Source organism: Macrobrachium rosenbergii, chromosome 2 (genome assembly GCF_040412425.1).
Source record: "Macrobrachium rosenbergii isolate ZJJX-2024 chromosome 2, ASM4041242v1, whole genome shotgun sequence".
Taxonomy (NCBI): Eukaryota; Metazoa; Arthropoda; class Malacostraca; order Decapoda; family Palaemonidae; genus Macrobrachium; species Macrobrachium rosenbergii.
The window spans coordinates 39,212,109-39,233,012 of NC_089742.1; the positions used below are offsets into that span (position 1 = coordinate 39,212,109).

Sequence of the window (20,904 nt, forward strand, 5' to 3'; positions counted from 1 at the left end):
TTTTTTTTTACTCCGTCCTGTGAAAGTCTGCAGTCTTTTCAGCTGATGCTATAGGACTATTCAACTTTCTGAATGTTTATGATAATTTACATTTTTCTCGCTTGACCCAGCGTTTAACACAGTAAAGTTTTGATCAAATTAATAACTTATTCTATTTATAGTTTTATTTAATGTTTTGGTGCATGTTTTTTTTAGTCAGTTGCTGCATTTATATCTACCTATTTCCAAAAAAATGGTCATTGAAAACTATTTTCCTGACTTGAAAATGTCCTCTTCAGTATTCATCTATAGAATATCGCACGTTGTAGGATTTTATTTATATTTACGATAATAATGATAATAATAATTTAGTACTGAATAAAACGATATCATTATTAAAAGATACAGGAAAATATAATCTCTGTCCTAATAACTCATTCATCGAAAAGCAATACTCATGATTGTTTTTTTTTTATTTAAAATTTAAATCACAAGAAATGTCTCTGTTTCGAAGTAACACCAAAATATGCAACACGTTATCGTCCAAGTACCACTTATCAATGTTGTAGTGAGGAAATGTTATTATTGTTGTTGTTACTGTTATTACTATTATCATCATTACTGTTATAAGCGTGGTTTTTGTCATTGTTATCATAATCAGTACGCTGTCACATCATCATGATCACTATCATTTATTATTATTATTATTATTATTATTATTATTATTATTATTGATTTTGAGATTATCACTGATTTTATATTACCATAATTATGGTCAAGATATTTTTGAAACAAGTGTAACTCACAATAATCTTCTTACTTTATCTCAGTAACTCACCATGATACAATTTTATATATATATATATATATATATATATATATATATATATATATATATATATATATATATATATATATACGTACATAGGTTTCTGTAAGTAGGTCTGTACATATGCATTTGCACAAACGCCTAGCGAACATATTAATAAATAGGTCGCGTCTTGAAGACCAAATTAATGAATAAATTTAAGAGTTTTTCACATTCTATGAAATCAACAAAAAAATACCATTTTTAGAGGGAATTCCCGGAAGGGACAAGCAATATATGCAATTAGTTACGGTGTATAAGCTCATTGTTATTTATATCCCAATGGTATATATATTTTGTTTTTCAAAAGTAAAGAATGCCAGAAAAATTATCTTTGTTTTTCTGTCCTTTTCTGCGAGTGGGTGGGTGGAAGGACTACGTTCTCACCCAGCAATTTTGAGTCATGTTTCTGGTTTGAATTTTCTCAGGCAATGAAAAGTTGTCGGCGATACCTTAGGCCGTCTTGCAAGCCTGTGGCCGGGGTTAATTTGCTGTTGTCTAGCTTAAAGCGATTTAAAGCCCCGTCCGTGAGTTGCTGGCGAGTGATTTTCACTGTGGTCATTACGTTCAACTGGTTTTATTACTTAGAAACTGAGCTGCCAATTTTCTCTCAACACATCTTAAGTTTACTTATTAAAACGTGATTGCTAAGATATATTGCAAAGTATATTTGCGTAATCTTACCTTGTCTCATGCACGTTTTATCACTTGGATATCTCAAATCTCAATTTTAACCATCTAAATCTCATAACTTTGAAGTTAAAATACATTTCATGATGATATAAGAATAACATAATTCTTGATATCCGCGTTTTATAACTACTTGCAAAGAATGTGAACGTGTTATCAGGCACAAGCAATAAATTATAACGTAACTTAAACCAACACCTCGAAAGCTCTAAGACTAAGTGTAATTATATATATATATATATATATATATATATATAAAATATAATTAAAAAAGCTATTTGCTCTCTGGTAATATTCTATTTGCAAACTTACGTGCTCTATATGAGTAATAAAGTAAAAATACTGACCCTCGTATGGTAACATTTCCGTTGAGGGCGGAGCTACATGTACCCGCTTCAGTGACCAACGCGCAATCTATTTTATTCTCTCTCTCTCTCTCTCTCTCTCTCTCTCTCTCTCTCTCTCTCTGTATTAATAACCTTTACTTAAAGTGTTTCCTTTTGGTTATCATTCATGAACTTATGATGAGTCAAGTGAGGCCATTCGTCTCCTTAAACAAGGCAGGTCTAGCCTATATAGGCTACTATTATTCATTCATTACGCAAGTCGTAATCTAAGTTTTGGATTAATTAGTCTGCATGCATTATAGCTGTCTGTATAAATAATCAGAAAGAAGAATGGACAAAGAACCAAAGACAGATTTTTTATGCACCTGTTCATCCAGACCTGAAACTGATCCTGAAATTCAACGCTGGAAACTTTGATGCGGTATCTGTGAAATAAATTTAATTCCTCCTGGAAATGAAAAAGCTAAACAATCCTTAATCCATATTAATTCAAACTCCTATTATTTTCCTGTCTAATAAATCCCCGAAGACTCAGTTGCGATATGTAGTAATCATAGATAACAATAACTCATCTATAAATAGTAACTGGCAACATAATATTTTGTCTGGGTAATTCTCTGTCTAAGAGAGAGACATGCTCAACTGGCCGAGTCGTCCGACAGGTGTATCGACGATAGGACGTTGTTCTAGGATTTGTGTCTCTCCCGTGAAATTATAACTTCCAGCTAGTGACAGTGGCTTAATCTGACGAGTTTTGTGTTTGCGAACGTGTTGTGATTCCAGGATTCAATTTTAGACAGTTTTGTACTGTTGAAAAGCAAGACAAATCTCCGAACAGTGCTCAGGATTTTCGCTGGCCTTGGTTGTAGGAGTCGGAGTGCCAGCGAACCTTTACAGCAGAGTATATTTATCCGTAGGGGGATTCTGTTTTACCCACACATGGCAGCTCGCACACCAGTCGGAAGAACGTAAGTAACAGTAACAAGTAGAAACCTGTACTAAGATTAAACCTAGCAACCCCGCTGTTACACCTTTCGGGTGCTCTAGGATTCCTAAACACTGCGTACGAATCGGTCAAACGTGTGTTTAGGTGTACGTCGAAAGTGACGTAACGCATTGTGACGTCAGAGTGAACGTACATCGTTCAGTTGTACTTTCGATATTTTTTGCAAGGTGTTTGCTTTCCGTCTTTTCGTCATTCATTTGTCTGAGGTGCAGGATATTGCTTCACCAGACGCGGCCTAACCCAACAGGTTTTTAATGTCCTCCGTTTTCCTAGAATTTAAGAAACGTATGCCTGGACTGCTTACTTTGCAATTGCCACAGTGTTTTTTTTTTTCCTCATATAGCTCGTCTTGTCTATATTCGCTTGGGAAGTGGGATGTTATATCTTCATAGTACTATTGTTCTTGATTAGTATACTTACTGACACAGCAATCCAAGAGGCAATAACGTGACTAGGCCTAGTTTGCTCATACATAATATTCTAAACTGGCACCTATGGAGAAAATGAGGGATTTCAATTTTAATTAGAATAACGATTAGTTCATGGGTAGCGCGTCAGGTGAATCAATGAATTTTGAAAATATGAAAAACAATTAAGCCAGCGACTTCTTTGCAGTGGGATCACTTGCGTTAAGTGTTGATGTTACCTGTCGTAACTTACAGAAGGAATGATAGTAGCTACCGAAATTTAAACGTAAATAGCCTTGCTATATTGTGGTGGCAAGTTGGGGGGATGGTGTCTATTGTTCCTAGCCTCTTACCCCGATCATCAATTGCAATTTCAATCTAGCCCTTTCTCGCGTCTCTTCCCCCCCCAACCCCCATCTCCAGTCCTCCCGGAAAGTGTATCAGAACAGTGAAGTAAATTGGTCATACGGTCACCACCCTTGTAAGGCGCGAAGAAATGTGGAACTCTAAATAACCAAAATAATTAACTTATCGATGTAAGGGGGCCGGGTGGGCGGAGATATTGAGATTCACAGAATATTCATAGTCTGAATGTTTTATTTGTTACGGAATATGAGTTTGGCTAGATGTAAGTACTGTACAAATGGACGGAATATAAGTTTGGCTAGATGTAAGTAACAAATGGAGGCTGTGTGGTGTTTTAAATTACTGAACTGTAGTTCAAGGGCCACAATGATTTAGAATTTAGATCTAGATCTATAAAAACGATTTCTTAACAGAGGTGTGACCATGGGAATATGAATAGAAGTTAAGTTTTTCCATTGTATATAATAATAATAATAATAATAATAATAATAATAATAATAATAATAATAATAATAATGCAATAGAGTCCGAAACCACTTTTTTGCAAAATGAGCAGTGCCTGTAATAATGATTCATACCACTTTTAATTGTTAATGGTTCACCAAACTTTTATTCCTAGAAGCATCTTTAGATGAAAATATTTTTACACAACCTGGTCGCTCAGTCAAGTCTTAAGTTTTCATTTTGGCGCTGAAACTCCTTCTTGGCCCTAGTGCCAGGGCTTTGGCCCTAAATATATACTCCATAGAACCACCCACCCTAAAGTCATCTGAGAACAGAACATTGATAGATGAATGTTACCCTACCTTAGACATCATTAGTGTTCTGTTCGAGTCATTGGTTATGGTAATAGTTCGAATTCTGTAACGTCTTTGTGAAAATCACCTGAACTAAGGCAGTACAGTATTTGAGGAAACATTCTTTATTGCGACTAGTTTCGAGGTTGTAACATACCCCTTCACCAGGCGTCTAACAATAACAAATAAATACAATGAAAGAAAAAAAACACGCACTAAAATAAAATAAAATTAAACACATCAGAACTAATTACCAAGAATTAAAATTGAACAATACCGTTTAACCTATAAAAAGCAAGAGTCAAGAGAGAGGAATAAAGGACAAATACAAAGATAGTTACAGAAGATAGACACAGAATGAAAAAACTGGGTAACTTAACTGACCTTTCATTATTACAGTGATGATTTTTCTCTGATGGAATATAACGTTTCAATTGTGGTTAGCTCCACATCACTAGACCGACTGGCTAATATAGAAAACGAATCTATACTCAGAGGATGGTCATCCTGATGGGAATGCTCACGAATGGCACTAAATGTTTTGTTTGTTAAGTGGTCTGTTTGTTCTAATTGATCGGCCTATGTGTTCAAAGGCACGGACCCGAAACTGCCGCATTGATTTACCAATATCAGTTGCATTACAGCAGCTACATGTATACATATTAACTACAGATGGCTGTAGGTCTTTGGGCAAAGCTCCAGTTTTGGGTCCGTGCCTTTGAACACCTAGGCCGATCAATTAGAACAAACAGACCACATAACAAACAAGCATTGAGTGCTATTCGTGACCATTCCCATCAGCATGACCATCCCCTGAGTATAGATTCTTTTTCTATATTAGCCAGTCGGTCTAGTGATGTTGAGCTAACCACAATTGAAACGTTATATTCCATCAGAGAAAAACCATCACTCTGTAATAATGAACGGTCAGCTGAGTTGCTTTATTTTTAATTCCGTCGGTCTTCTGAAACTATCTGTGTATTTGCCTTTTATTCCTCTCTTGACTCTTGCTTTTATAGGTTAAACGGTACTGTTCAATTTTAAAACTTGGTAGTCAGTTCTGATGTGTTTAATTATATTTTATATTAGTTTTTTTTTTTCATTGTATTTATTTGTCATTTTTAGATGCCTGATGACGGGTTATGTTAGAACCTCGAAACTAGTCCAATAAAGAATGTTTCCTCAAGTACTAGTTCTACCTATTCCATATATATATATATATATATATATATATATATATATATATATATATATATATATATATATATATATGAGGCATCCACTGGAATAACCAGGTTTGGCCACATTTTAAAAAAGCGAGAAAATCGTGTTCAAAGTTTTAAAACTTAGAGATGCCATAGCAACATTATTGTATGTTTCTCAGAAAAAAAATGTTTATATGAAAATTGTTGCAAAGTTACTGTACTTGAACGCTAGAGTAGTAAAAAAAATTAGACATTACAACTTTGGCTACTAGAAGCTAGAAAGTAGCAATAAGTGAATGTGCTATGGCATTTTTAAGCATTTGAAACATTTTGAACATGGTTTTTCACCACTTCTATACTCGACAGGTAACTTTCCGATTGAGAATTTCTTGGTTGGTAATAGTAAATTGGTTTAAGTAGCCCAGATACAATTTTTGGAATGTTCATTAGCTACTAGAAGTGTCTTAAGTGACACCAACAAGTAGCAAATTCAGATATTAATTTGCTTTTGTGAATTTGTGCATAAAAAGAAGCCCCCAAACTCAAAAATGTAATGTTATAACGTTTTAGACGCATTTCCCTTCCCAGAGAGTTAATGTGGTAGAATTTCCCTACTGCCTACTAGTAGCAAGTAGTATGAAAATCGGCAGAAGGTTGTTATTCAAAAAAATTCAATTAAAACAATTTGTACAAGTACAAAAAACAACATAGTATAATAATACATGCTCAGTTTGGGTGTTTGTGTATGACTGCTACTTGCTACTTGTTCCTACTAGTAGGCATTAATAGCAAAAAACGAGTCCAAGTCGTTAAAACAACAAAACAAAGTCATAATGAATGAGTATCAGGTAAGTGCAACAATTTTCCTTAATACTAACAGTAAGTCTTTGTTAGTATTGTTTTTTGTTACTAGTAGCTAGCAGGTATCACTAATAATAATTCCAAGTTAGAGATAACTCAACACTACCAGTCACACGTAAGTTAAAAATTGTCTTTTGGTACAAGTATGCAGCAGCAGTCCAGTCTTGCAACAATGTAACAGTAATAAAAGTATACAAGCAAAAAATAATATCAGTATTACAAAAAAATATTTATAAATGGCATAAGGACGCGTTTACAGTGTGCAAACAAGGTTTCGCGCCATTCCACGCAAAGTTTATGTTGTGAAACCGACTTTGGGACGAAAAAACGAAAAATTGAGGGGTGTGCCAATATATAATATATATAATATATATATATATAATATATATATATATAATATATATATATATATATATATAATATATATATAATATATATAAGCCTGGTTATTAGTGCATATATATATATATATATATATATATATATATATATATATATATATATATATATATATATGTGTGTGTGTGTGTGTGTGTGTGTGTGTACTTATCAAGAGATCTTAAATTTTCATAAAAAAATATTAGGCTGATATATATTTATATTTTCATATATATATATATATATATATATGTGTGTGTGTGTGTGTGTATCTATGTATGTATTGACCCTCGATTATTGTTTTAGGATTTGAATGATTGCCTGTCTCAACAGGACTCATCCTTAACATATTTGTGCCTGTCTTCCCCGTCATAACTTAATTTATCTTTCTTAACAAGTCTTTACGTTTCATTTATTGACAGACTCAGTTTCTTCGCCCTGTAGACTCTATCTGTCATTTTCTTCATATGCTCAAATATACCTGTACAGTTGGTTAATAACTCGACCGTCTTGACAGTAGGCCTAAGGTTTTCGTCCTCCCACCGTTTCTTCTTCTTAGCGCCTCCACCTCCTCTGTATATAACTGTGTGATTTATGGTTTGAGGCTGAGAGCTCACATAGACCCACAGAGAGAGAGAGAGAGAGAGAGAGAGAGAGAGAGAGAGAGAGAGAGAGAGAGAGAGAGAGACTCTCGTAGTAGAAATGGCTGAAGGTTTTGCATATGCCTATATATTTTTAAGTAAGCGGTGATTTTGAAAGTTGCTATGATTGTTTGTTATAAGCTGGAGAATATTTCATGAAGGAAAGGATTTATAAACATATTTATATCTATATTTGTGCAAATTTAGGGGTTTGTGTGTATTTAAGAGGGGAGTTCGTGTTGAACGAGAGAAACCATTCCTCATATAAGGAAGGGTGAAGGGTTCTAAATATAACGACCATGTTTTTTTAATGGATTTTAGTTGTAGGCCTCTCATCCCATTCTTTTTTTTTTTAAGGCTTCGGGTGTTTGGTGGGAGAAGCTGCTAATTAGTTATTTTATGTAGACTACAGATCCCTGGCACTTGAAAGGAGATGAAAACGTTATCCTGATATTTATGTTAAATAAGATATATGACAGAACGTGATCGTGATCTTGAACTTCTTGTAAAATACAAGACATGACAACAATATAATGTTGAACTTCCATATGAAAAGAAAACCTGAAAAAATACAGTCATAAAGCATGTCATAATACAGTAGTTCTGAGCATGTCATAAAATACGAAGGATGACAACCGTTCAGTCTAGAACCTCACATTAACTGAAAAAAATTACCTTAACGAAGTAGTGAGCCTCACATTCCTATTAAATAGGAAACATGACAAAGACGCATTTCTGACCCTAAGATTAAATGAGAAACGTGACAAAAACCTAACCCACAACGTCCAGTTGATTAAGAAACATTACCAGAACGTAGTCCTGAACCTTGCGTTATACAAGAAACACGGCAAAAATCGCAATCTTAAAAGTACCATTAGATGATAAAAATGACTAAAAGAGAATCCTGTCCTTCCCAAAAAAAAAAAAAAAAACACGACACAAACTCGATCCTGAGCTTCGCATGAAAGAAGCCTTTGGATTTAATGTTGCTTCGTAAATCAAGATTTCGTTCAATGCAGTCCTTCATGATAGGAGGTCTTAATGAAGTTTTTTTTCCTTCATTTTGTTAACTTTTGCCCCCTAGTAACCAGTGTGATTTATGGTGTGAGGCTGACTTCTCTGGTGTAAGGAGAGAGAGAGAGAGAGAGAGAGAGAGAGAGAGAGCATTCCTGACTGCTATTTCAGAGAGAGAGAGAGAGAGAGAGAACATCCCAGACTGCTGTGTTGTGTTTCACAGAGAGAGAGAGAGAGAGAGAGAGAGAGAGAGAGAGAGAAAGCCACCCTATGTTTTAGTATGATGTTAGTCTGATGTTATCTCTCTCTCTCTCTCTCTCTCTCTCTCTCTCTCTCTCTCTCTCTCTCTCTCTCTCTCTCGATGTTTTGATTATTTGTTCCAGTAAGTGGAAGGGTGTTTGATGGAGGGCGACAGTGCCGAATGGCTTTATTTATATTTGTTTTTTGTGCCACATTAAAAGTACAGTACTTTATGTGTAGGAGAGGTTGTAACAGCATTTCCCAACGTTATGCACCAGTGCCATATTTTTTATCACTTTATTTATTTACTTTTATATCTTTGTTATTCTGTTGCCTTTCTCTCGTTTTCATATCTGGGAATCGAGTTATGTAAATGTTCGTATTCCAGCTGACTTTTAGATTATTCACAGTGAGTGACATATAATAATAATAATAATAATAATAATAATAATAATAATAATAATAATAATAATAATAATAATAATAATAATAACTGAAGACTTACACTTTTAAAATTTGGTTCTTTCTCTAGGGAAAATTTAGAGCAAGTGTGTTTGCATGTAAAACCTTCAAGCGCTGGTCTAGTTATAATCATTTCCCAACAGTGTTGAAGACCACACTGATCAGAACAAACATAAAGCAAGAAAAGAAAATTTTAAAAGGATTATTTTTTTATGTAACACCAATAAACCTGTCCTCTTTAGTCATTATTTTCATTCCGAAGGTTTTCATGATCTGTTAAAAGATTTCCGTCTGTCGAAACTAAGCCTTTCGGAAATGTTACTGCTGTAGAACTAAGCAGATGAGTGAAGTAAGACGCCATGAATAAAACTGAGCAAGTTTGTGTGTTTACAATTAACGAGTTTCTCTAACGAAGCCAGTCTGTAATTGGCTTCAATCATGGTCATTGGTAATTAATAAAGATGGGAAAGCTTAGGGCACATTAGTAAATCTCTCTCTCTCTCTCTCTCTCTCTCTCTCTCTCTCTCTCTCTCTCTCTCTCTCTCTCTCTTAGGGCACATCAGCCAATGCCCTCTTTCTCTTTTTGAAACACAGCAGTTTGGAATGCTCTCTCTCTCTCTCTCCTCTCTCTCTCTCTCTCTCTCTCTCTCTCTCTCTCTCTCTCTCTCTCTCTCTCTCTCTCTCTGAAGCACATCAGCCTGGAACGCCCTCTTTCTCTTTTTGAAACAGCAGTTTGGAATGCTCTCTCTCTCTCTCTCTCTCTCTCTCTCTCTCTCTCTCTCTCTCTCTCTCTCTCTCTCTCTCTCTCAGAAGCGCATCAGCCTGGAATGCCCTCTTTCTCTTTTGAAACACAGCAGTTTGGAATGCTCTCTCTCTCTCTCTCTCTCTCTCTCTCTCTCTCTCTCTCTCTCTCTCTCTCTCTCTCTCTCTCTCTCTCAAGCACATCAGCCTGGAAGCAGTTTGGAATCTCTCTCTCTCTCTCTCTCTCTCTCTCTCTCTCTCTCTTTTTGCATCAGCCTGAATGCCCTCTCTCTTTTGAAACAGCAGTTTGGAATGCTCTCTCTCTCTCTCTCTCTCTCTCTCTCTCTCTCTCTCTCTCTCTCTCTCTCTCTCTTCTCACAACAAGTTGGGATGTTCTCTCAATCCCTGTGGCACAGCATCAAACGATATCTTGCATGAACGCTGCAGGACTTAAATGTCGGTTTTGATACATGTGTACTTGACACTGATAACTCGAAAAGGTCAGTTACCGGTACATGGTAGTTTATGCTTGCAAGACGGCGAGTGGTCGCTGTAGGGAGAGGTTACAAAACAACTAGAGTACCGGATATCCTGCAGTACTGTACATGTGTTCAGAAAACGTAATTATATCTGTTATTCCTTTATTGCAATAACTCTTTCTCTGCCCTTGACACTTATTGCTCATAGGATATAGAATAGCTTCCTTCCCTGTATACCTATTTAATGATATATTACTTTGACGTTTTAGTGTAAATTTCTCTCTGTGTTTTGCAGTGTATTTCTTCTCAATATCTCTATTTATTGTTCTCTTTTACATTTACGAGAACGTTTTTACTCCCGATGAGCATATTCTAATTTTTGAAACATTTTCTCTCCAGGATACAGCTTATTGCTCAGTCACGGTAAATATCGAAACTTTTTTTTTTTTTTGTGAAACCCAGTGAAATAGTTATTGTTCATGTACTGGTATAATTTGCAATGGTTTTCTTCTCAATGTACATATTAATCGCTCTGTGCATTTACTGAAACGTTTTAGACAATAACGCGTGAACTGACGTTCAACTTTAAGGCGATGAATATATCGCAAAATGAAATAACCGATTTCCAATATAGTAAAAGAGCTTCGTTAAATTAGTGGAAGTCAGGTAAAGAGCGTGGTTGGATGTTTCTACCTAATTCGTCTTGTTGCACGATCCATTTAGAAAGTTATAACAGTGTAGGAATCCTGAAATTTGTTATCTTTGCAACATTCATTAACGACCTATAACGTCAACGATGCAATATTCGTATATGTCAAATTAATGACAGATAAGTTGATGGTTAAAGGTTCCCTGTTACAATTATTTGTATATTGCAGCGTTGCAGTGGATATGCAAACATACGACGTTCATTCCTTTTGCAGCAGTCGCTCTAGTATCCTCTTGTGTAGAGGGGAAAATTTTGAAGTAGAAGGGGAAGCGGGATAATTGAATACAATGTTTTTGTACTCATGCAAATACAACGAGACAATGTAGATTTTTGCATAAAGTGTGTGAGATGCGTTTGTGTAATTCGACTCATTTTGTTGGTAGAATTGCGCTGTTGCCATGTTGTCGATGTTGAGGATAATTGTCTGGGTTTTAAATGAATTTTTATTTAATCCTGACTGAATTTCACTTAAAATAGCATACGTTAACACTATGTTATAATCATGGAATACCAATTTCATCTTATGGCAAATAGGATTTCCGACCCTATCTCATTGTTTCTACACTCGAGGTTCTTTGCAGCGTCCTTTCGGCTCCTAGCTCCACCTCCTCCCATTCCTTTTACTGGGCCTCTGTTCATATTCTCTTTCTTTCATCTTACTTGCCACCCTCTCCTGACAATTGTTTTACAGTGCAACTGCGAGGTTTTCTCCAGTTACACAATTTTACAACCTTTTTATTCTCAATTTCCCAGTCATCGCTGAATGACCTCATAGGTCCCAGCGCTTGGATTTGGCCTTAATTTGACGTTACATTTCATTCCATTTCATTCCATTTCCAGATGTGGAATTCTTGACTTCCTCTGTATTTCCTGAATCGTCCATCTAGCATAGTTTCTGCAGACGAGCTTTCTCGGCCATTCAACAAAAATCAATAAAAAAAAAAAACAAGATTTTGACATCGTTATTCCACATTAAACCATTCCCCAAACGAAAACGCTAATTGAAGTAAAATCTTCTAATTTCATTAGGGCGTAACAGACCCCGGGCGCGTTCAGGGCGATAGTTTTCCCATCGTATATTGTCCAGCGCGATAATTGGAAAGGCAGTTACGAAATCCCTTTTGGGCATAATATGCATGCAACGAGCGATACTAAAGTACTGCTGCTGCTGTTGCAGCAGTAATTGCGCTCTGCAGTGTATCGTGGCTGTTGTTTCCAATGTTAGGGAGCTCTCTCTCTCTCTCTCTCTCTCTCTCTCTCTCTCTCTCTCTCTCTCTCTCTCTCTCTCTCATATATCTATATATATATATATATATATATATATATATATATATATATATATATATATACATATATATATATATATATATATATATATATATATATTGTGGTTCTGCATGCAATTAAACGTAGAAAGGATATTTGCTCTCTCTCTCTCTCTCTCTCTCTCTCTCTCTCTCTCTCTCTCATAATTGCGTTTTTCATAGAATTAAACATTAAAAAAGATATTTGTATTTTTGCTCTGTGTTTCTGCGTGTAATTAAACATAAAAAGGATATTTGCTCTCTCTCTCTCTCTCTCTCTCTCTCTCTCTCTCTCTCTCTCTCTCTCTCTCTCTCTCTCTCACACACACACACACACAATTGTTTCTGCGTATATTTGTTAGACATGAAAAGGATATTCTCTCTCTCTCTCTCTCTCTCTCTCTCTCTCTCTCTCTCTCTCACACATAAATGTGTTTCTGCACATAAGCATAAAAAGAATATTTGGTTCACAATGAAATTCGCAGTTTTCACCCGTTTAATTATGCAGAATAAACTAAGAGTATAGGCTATTACTCTGAGAATTATACCTAACACCGGTATTTGCTAACACCGGAGAGTAGGTTGTTTTCTTGCCTACTAGTTACAAGTTACAGAATTATTGTCGAGGTTGTTTAATAAGCTGCTGGAGGCTTATGAAAAGTTATCGATTGAAAAGTTACATTGATGAGACAGTAAGATAAGGTAACAGCGCATGGAAGGATGGTGGAGGGGGAGAAGTTGTCTGGTCACCAGCAAATGTACAGAATTTACAGCACTAGAGAAAGAGAAACTTAAAAATTGTCGGAAATCCACTGGAAAGTCGATTGCTTTCAGGTTTTTATATATAGAACTTTGGCTATAACGAAAATGTTAAAGTATATGAATTAGCTATCACAGGACAGGCCTAACTGCAAAGTCTCAAGTAGTGACCGGTAAGAGCCCACTTGCCCACAAATGAAACATTTTCGTTAATCTTTGTCATGGAACCACTCATATCAAGTCAAAATAATTATTTAAACAAGCTCAACCACGATGTACAGCTGATGAGTTATTGTGCAACTGCTGTTCATGAAAAAGTTGGTTGGATAATTATTCATAATAATAATACGAGTTTCCTAGTAAAATACTGAAATTTGACTTGCCATATATATATTTTAATAATAATCGGATCCATTGTAACTCATTAGTAAATCCCACCAATTCCTAAGCCAAACTAGTCGTATGTGACATTGCTTCCTGCTAGCAACGTCCAGTGCTCAGTCCCCACTGATTTTTTTCCACGCTCTCTGATTTTATGGTAACGGCTACGTGTGAAGCAAAAAGTCGCATACTGTATTGTGAGTCAGTTATATACGTTTTTTTTTTATTCATAATCGAACTTTTCTCTCTTTTTGTTTTTGTAACTTGCTGATTCAGTGTTCTCAGCACTTAGGCCTACTGATATTTGTCATATATAACTGTTCTTACCATACTGTTCGCGGTAAACCCCGAATACACCTTATTGAAACTGCACACTTGGAGCACACACACACACACACACACACACACACCTCTCTCTCTCTCTCTCTCTCTCTCTCTCTCTCCTCCCTTTTGCAAAACGTTTCCCAGCATACCACACTCGTTCTGCAACTGTTTTCCCCAAGGAAGTTAGGCAAGTTGTGCCTGCGAGCACTTCATGGAGACAGAAAGTGTTCAGGGAGACGGAGGAACAGGAAAAAGGGAGGGTGGATGATAGACCAACCAGTTTCTGGATCACCTTCAGATCTGGAGAAATATTTGAACTGGGAAATCCGAAGACAGTAGATAGTTGGGCTGGTACTATCGGAGATGGGTAGGGCTCTCCCCTACTTTTGTTTATTTCTCCTGATTCTGTTTGTGTCGAGTTGGGTATTCTTCATTTTGGGTTGAATTGTGTTTTTCTTAGTATTATACTGTAATACTTTGATCTGTACTTTCCTTCGTTCAGAATACGGTGAATTGTACTTTTCTTAATCTTATAATAAGCGAAGTTGTTCTTTCTTGGCTATATTACGTTGAATTATGCTTTTCTTAGCCTTATAACATGGTGAATTGTATTTTTCTTAGCGTAATTATACATGAAATTGTTACTGTGGTTTATAGGATTGCCAAGAGGTTTCATTATATTTGTGCTGTATTATGTTACTCTTCTTAATTCTATGGTTCTATAAATGTGATGAGGAAGTTTTAGTCAAATTTATTCCTTCTTGGGCTTGCGTATCTATAAAATGCATTTATTCCTTATGTTTACAAAGAGCAAACATACCAAATCCGTATATTTAAATGAGGTATTTGCAGTTTTTTCCTTTCTTTCATAATTAAGGTTTTTTCTCGAATGAGATGGAGACAAATTTAGTACCACGATTTGAGAATTAGACTTTTGAATATTAGCTTGACTTTGCGGAACTTCTCGTCCTATTGCAAAAATAAATATAGGAAAATGAATTAGTTTTCATTGCATAACAACTTTGCTGCGTTGATTTAGGATTCATTGTGACCCAGGGACGCTAATATCCATCTGCCGGAGTTTGGTGTAAGTTTTAGTAATGTGTCTTGTTTTTCATACACTTTTTTTTTTTTCTCAATGTTACTACTGCATCGTATATTACCGAAGACGAATAAGCCTAAGCTAACTTGGTGAAACAGTTTCCTATTTATGCCCAGCCCTCCTCTTTTATCCGGGCTTTGGACCGATATGATTGGGGTCACATTGTAATGCTACTGGAGTAGTTCGCATAAGTCTAATTTCTCACTTCACGAAGTGATGTTTTAGAATTATGAATTAACATTCACAGTTGTCTGACTAGTTCCGGCAGGGACTTCCCACTTACTTTTGGGGTCAAGTCCCATTCCCCTTCCTCCCAACCTTTCCTCCTCCTCCCCCCAAAACCAATTTTTTTTTTTAGTATGCGTGTATTCCTTTCAAGCCTTTGGTAGAGAAGGAGCATTAGTTGCCCCTTCTGTCTACCGCTGCATTTTAAAAAAATCGTAACAACGCTTGCATTCGTAACAAAGGTCATTCCCCTTCCGGTAAAGGATGCAGTAGAGAAAGGCTTTGTGATTACAACGAAGCGTTTAGGTTGTTCTTCCATTGTTTTTTTTTATTTTTATTTGTTTTATCGTTTTACTCCATTTACTGCTGTTCCTCCCCCAGCCCTTTCCCCTCCGCTTTTCAGACTGTGGTTTTTGTTTTATGTTACATCCTGCAAGCTAATTTGTTATCAGTCACATATAATATACAGCATCCTCCGAATACCTAATAAACCAGAGCTCACTGAAGTGCGAAATTTAAACTCAATGTGCGTCCTCTGTTAGAAAGTTAATACAGTTCTCCTACTGTTGTTGTTCATTTTAATTTGTTCTTCACTTTTTCCCATTTTTAAAAATTTTTTCCATTTTTCCAAAAAGTACAGTTCCGTTTTATAATGTTTGCCAGCAATTTTTTTTTTTCGTCCCCTCGACCGCGGCGTTATAAAACTTCTTGTCATCTAATGATAGGCTCTCCCTCGATTTATCTTTTCCTTACTGTTATTGTGACTTTACGGATATCAGACTTTTACTGGAGTCTCCTTTCAAGAGACAGTTCAGTATACAGAAATGGTAAAAATCAATGGTGAGAAGTTGGTATGAAAATAGATAAACAATGAAATCTCCATAAAAAAAAGTATACAAAGAATATTTTTTTATTAGTGTTATAGTCGCTCTCTTTATGAATATCAGACTCTTATACTGAATCTCTTTTTTAAGAAATCTGTGTACAGAAACACTGAATATCAATTGGTTAAAAGCAAAAAGATAGATATTGGAGTCTACATTGGGAAAAATTAATAATATTTAACAAGGCCGAGTTCTAATGTTTTAGGGGCAGAGATATTAGACCAGTATATAGGCTATATATATATATATATATATATATATATATATATATATATATATATATATATATGTGTGTGTGTGTGTGTGTGTACATATATATATATATATATATGTATTTATTTATTTATTTATTTGTTTGTTTCTGGTTTGCTTTGTTTTATTAAAATTATTACCTGGATTTACAGTAAAAACTTTTCCTATGTCTTTGTATCATTAGATGTTGGTTTGTTATTCAAAATTTAATACGATTAAGGACTGGCGTTTTGAGTTCCACAAAAAAGTTTAGAATTTGTGTGTGTGTGTGTGTGCGTGTGTAGGAATGGATCAGAGGAAGAAATTGGAAGATGTTATTATAAGTCATTACAATTCGGCGAGGATTCACAGAAGAGTAAGCTTTCGTGAAGTGTTCCTAAAATTAAAATGGCCATGTAATTAAAGCTTATTGTAAGCACGCGCATATTTTGTTGCCAACAACTCTCACTATTTACCCGGGCATCGACTTCATTCTACCCTCAAGCCCTTCCGTGTTGGTAACTGGGACAAGGAGGCGACGAGAGAGAAAAGGGCACGGAGGATATTGCGCATGCGCTGCTATCTGCGTCGTAATTAGGTAATTGCCGCTTTCCTATGGATTAACGACCAGACGTTCGTGTGCAGTGAAGTACCTTTGCGTAGAAAAGACACGTAGTGTAATTAGATTGCTTTTTTCGTGAAATTATTTTGTCAATATTCATAGTAAATGGATAAGATGGGTATGGGCTCCCGAGACTTATAATTCTATGGTTGCCTGACTTTCATCCGGACTTTCATTGGAACTTTCACTTGCACTTTCATAAGGGCTTTCATTCGCTCTTCTATCCGAAATTTTACTCGGACTTTTCATTTGCACTCTCACGAAGACTTTTATTCGGACCCTCATCCCAACTTGCTTTCGGACTTTAATTTGAACTCTCTTTTCGAAATTCATTCGGACTTTCATTCGATCGCCCAGTTACCCCAGAGAAGAAGGGGCGCTCAAGGATAAGATAGCGGAAGTAACTGTTGTGTGTTGGTCCTCTTACTGAAATTTTCTGAGGAGTTATTTTATTTCGAAGCAGTGTCAAGTTACAGTAATAGTTCGTTTTTTTTTAATCCTTTCCTTTTTGTGTGTGAGCGCGCGTGCGCGTGAGAAGGCCGTTACAATAATCAGTGAGTGAAGCAGCAAGAAACTTCACACATATATATATATATATATATATATACACACATATATGGACATATATATATACATAAATACATATGCATATATATATATATAAATATATATATATATATATGTGTGTGTGTGTGTGTGTGTGTGTGTGTGTGTGTGTGTTTATACACCATGTAGATAATTTATACCTTTGTGCGTTGATTGACTTCCGTATCAACATCAGTCATAGAGTAAAGAGCAAACGGAAATACCAAGCTTTCTAGTTCGAGATGCACAATTGCCTTTTTCCTCTCATGCTTATAAGCACCACTTCCTTTAGGATGCTCTAAGTGACACTGTTTGATTATTGCATCTCTAGAAAAAATGCATAATAACTATTCCCTGTGGCAGAGAGTGCAAATTCGACTTGTAATCACTTGTGTGACTGACAATGGTCTACGGCCCGGTTCCCAGCGGGTTATATAGATGGGAATTGTTAGCTGTGATGGGAATGGCAGCACTGGTGGGAAACTGGATTACGTAGGGAGAGAAGGAGTTGTTTCCCCTGTCAAGTGATGTAGGCCTGGATAAAATAGCAGAGTTAATTTTGCTCATTATGCGACTGTCGTACATTAACCCAGGGTTTGTTAATATACCAGGTCCTTCCTTACCTACAACGAGGTCGTTCTCAGAGCTTATATTCTCAGGGTCTTAAGCATAATTTGTCCTAAAGGGAAAACAGTAATCAAATTTCAAGCGTGCAAATATTAATAGAATTTCAAGTGCAGAAACTGACAATCACAGAGTGTATTAAGATAGCGGTTGACATCATCGCTGTGGCTGACTTCATCCTCGTAATCTCTATTGAAAGTAGAGAGAGAGAGAGAGAGAGAGAGGCACTCGTAAATTAACGAATGGCAGGGAAGCAACAACATAAGGTCAGGGTCGACCGAAGAAATTGTCGTTGTTGTTTGTTGGGCCCGGTTCAAGTGCACATTATCAGTGCAGATAAAAGCAGACTTGCAGCCCACAATGTTCGTGTTTAGGGTTGTTTGGACGAAGCTCTGTTGTCGGGCTTGCTGTTTATTGTTATTGTTTTATATTTGTTTTGTGTGGCGGCGTTACTGGCCAGTCATGTTACCACCCTTGCATGAGAATGCGATTCAGGGTCGTTTTATTTAATTTTGTACTATCATTATAACTGACCTTTACTACTAATGTGTTTTCATTACAACAGACTCTTTGTTAGTGGATTTTCAAGGTGGTTCTGTTACTCTTGATGAAGCAGTGTCAAACAAAAAGGAAGTCATGCTCATAGCATATTATTGAAGGTATCAAATCTGTCGATTACCTAATTTCGAATTGGGTTGTGTGACCTCATGTTTACTTATATAGACACACTGTACTTGACCCTGTTCAGAAATATAATAGTTATACATATTAGACTGCATTTTGCAGGAGTGATGCTGTATGATTTTTGTCTAGAGAAGATATTTATTTGGCATTAATATTCATTATATATATGCCTCTGAGCGTCTCATACTGTGTTTGACCAGTCTCTCTCTCCTTCCTCTCCTCTGATCTCTCTCTCTCTCTCTCTCTCTCTCTCTCTCTCATGTCATTTCATCTAAAGGTGTCTTTCAGGACTTACCTCTCTGTAGCGTAACCATAAATCTAAATAATTTGTCTCTTCCTCTGTAGTGTAAACTTTTCTCTCTCTCTCTCTCTCTCTCTCTCTCATATGAATAGCTGACTGTGTTCTAGTTTTTTTGATTAGGCTAAAACTTCTGGTACCCTCTCTCTCTCTCTCTCTCTCTCTCTCTCTCTCTCTCTCTCTCTCTCTCTCTCTCTCTCAATGCAGAATGTGTCCTAGTCTTATGATAATAATATTTTCTGGTACTTTTAACGACGTCATCTGCAACATTCTCTGTTTGCATGGATCGCCCACCAAGGAAGTACTGCGCCGAAGGGATAAGGACTTGGACCGTATTTTGGAGGGGGCGGGGGCTGCTGATCTCACTCGGATAGATGGTCCTGGGAGAGATGGGAAGCCAGAGGTCACAGTTGTTGACCTCCGTGGTTTATGAGCATCGCATTCTTGCCCTTTAGACTCTTTTGTGATTAATTGGCGGGTTGGCTCGAAGCTTTTTGTGTTGATGTCTTGTCTTCCAGTCCTTTTATTTCGAGAAGCAGGGTTTTACGGAGGAGAGAGGGAGGAGAGGAGAGAGAGAGGGAGAGAGAGAGAGAGAGAGAGAGAGAGAGGTCTTCTCAAGTTGCGTAGATTTTAGGAAGAGAAGAGAGCGGTACATCGATTGTATATTTGTTTAGTGGATGAAGCGGACGCATAAAGAGAGAGAAAGAGAGAAATCTACTCTTGTTTGTGTAGGTTGTGTCGCGGTTGGGTAGAGCGACCCCTATATAGTGCAATTAGCTGTTAGTGTGATATGCGATGTGTTCCTTCGCAAGCCTGACTCTCTCTCTCTCTCTCTCTCTCTCTCTCTCTCTCTCTCTCTCTCTCTCTCCTTCTTTCTTACACACACACACACACACACTATTTATCTTAATAGTGTAGTTTTTTTTAATTTCCATATATTCACAGTATTTCAAGAGTTTTACCATAAAAAATTATATTTCGTCTCGTGTTGTATTTGCACTTTTATATTATTGTCCATTTTGGTCCTTTCGCGATGAGTAATATTTATGTATGTAATCAGCATAGGCTTATGACGTGGGATGCGTAGAAAAATACTTACAGTACTTGTTGAATACCTGTATCACCCTTATTGTAGGAGATGGAAAGGGAGAAGAAAGGTGTATGATGTTTTTCTTCTCAGAATATCACAAGGCGTTGTTATTTTAACCCTGGTTGCGCCTACCACAGACTTCTAACTACTAGAAACCTAATTTATTGCTGATTTGAGCACAGGCTCTATGAGTTTTTAACGGGGCTTGTTCATCCCCCGGTCCATGTCCAAAAGTCGAATTTTGGTCTCTTGCTTGAAAGTCGAGGTTGCTACCAATCGCACCACGTCACACACACACACACACACACACACACACACACACACACACATATATATATATATATATATATATAATATATATTGAACTAATTGCGTGTGTGTGTGTGTGTCAGTAACAATGAATGCTTTTGTAGAATACGAGGAACACTGATTTCATCCTGTCCTGAGAGATGGAGGCCAGTATTATCTTGGAGAGAGAGAGAGAGAGAGAGAGAGAGAGAGAGAGAGAGAGAGTGAGAATGTCCTAATTGGGATAAGCACACAGTTACAGAAGCCAAGTTTGAAGGCAGGTTTCTTGCACCCACGCGCGCCTAAGCTGATC

At 36.5% G+C, this 20,904-nt stretch overlaps 1 protein-coding gene across 1 annotated transcript in view; it reads left to right on the forward strand.

Annotated features, from left to right (window-relative positions):
- The first annotated feature begins 2,712 nt into the window (after positions 1-2,712).
- The window catches only part of LOC136845302 (protein toll-like), a 67,841-nt gene continuing 49,649 nt past the window's right edge, over positions 2,713-20,904 (forward strand). Inside the window, 1 exon segment of the mRNA XM_067115501.1 lies at positions 2,713-2,852. The gene's annotated coding sequence lies outside the window, so the exon portion shown is untranslated.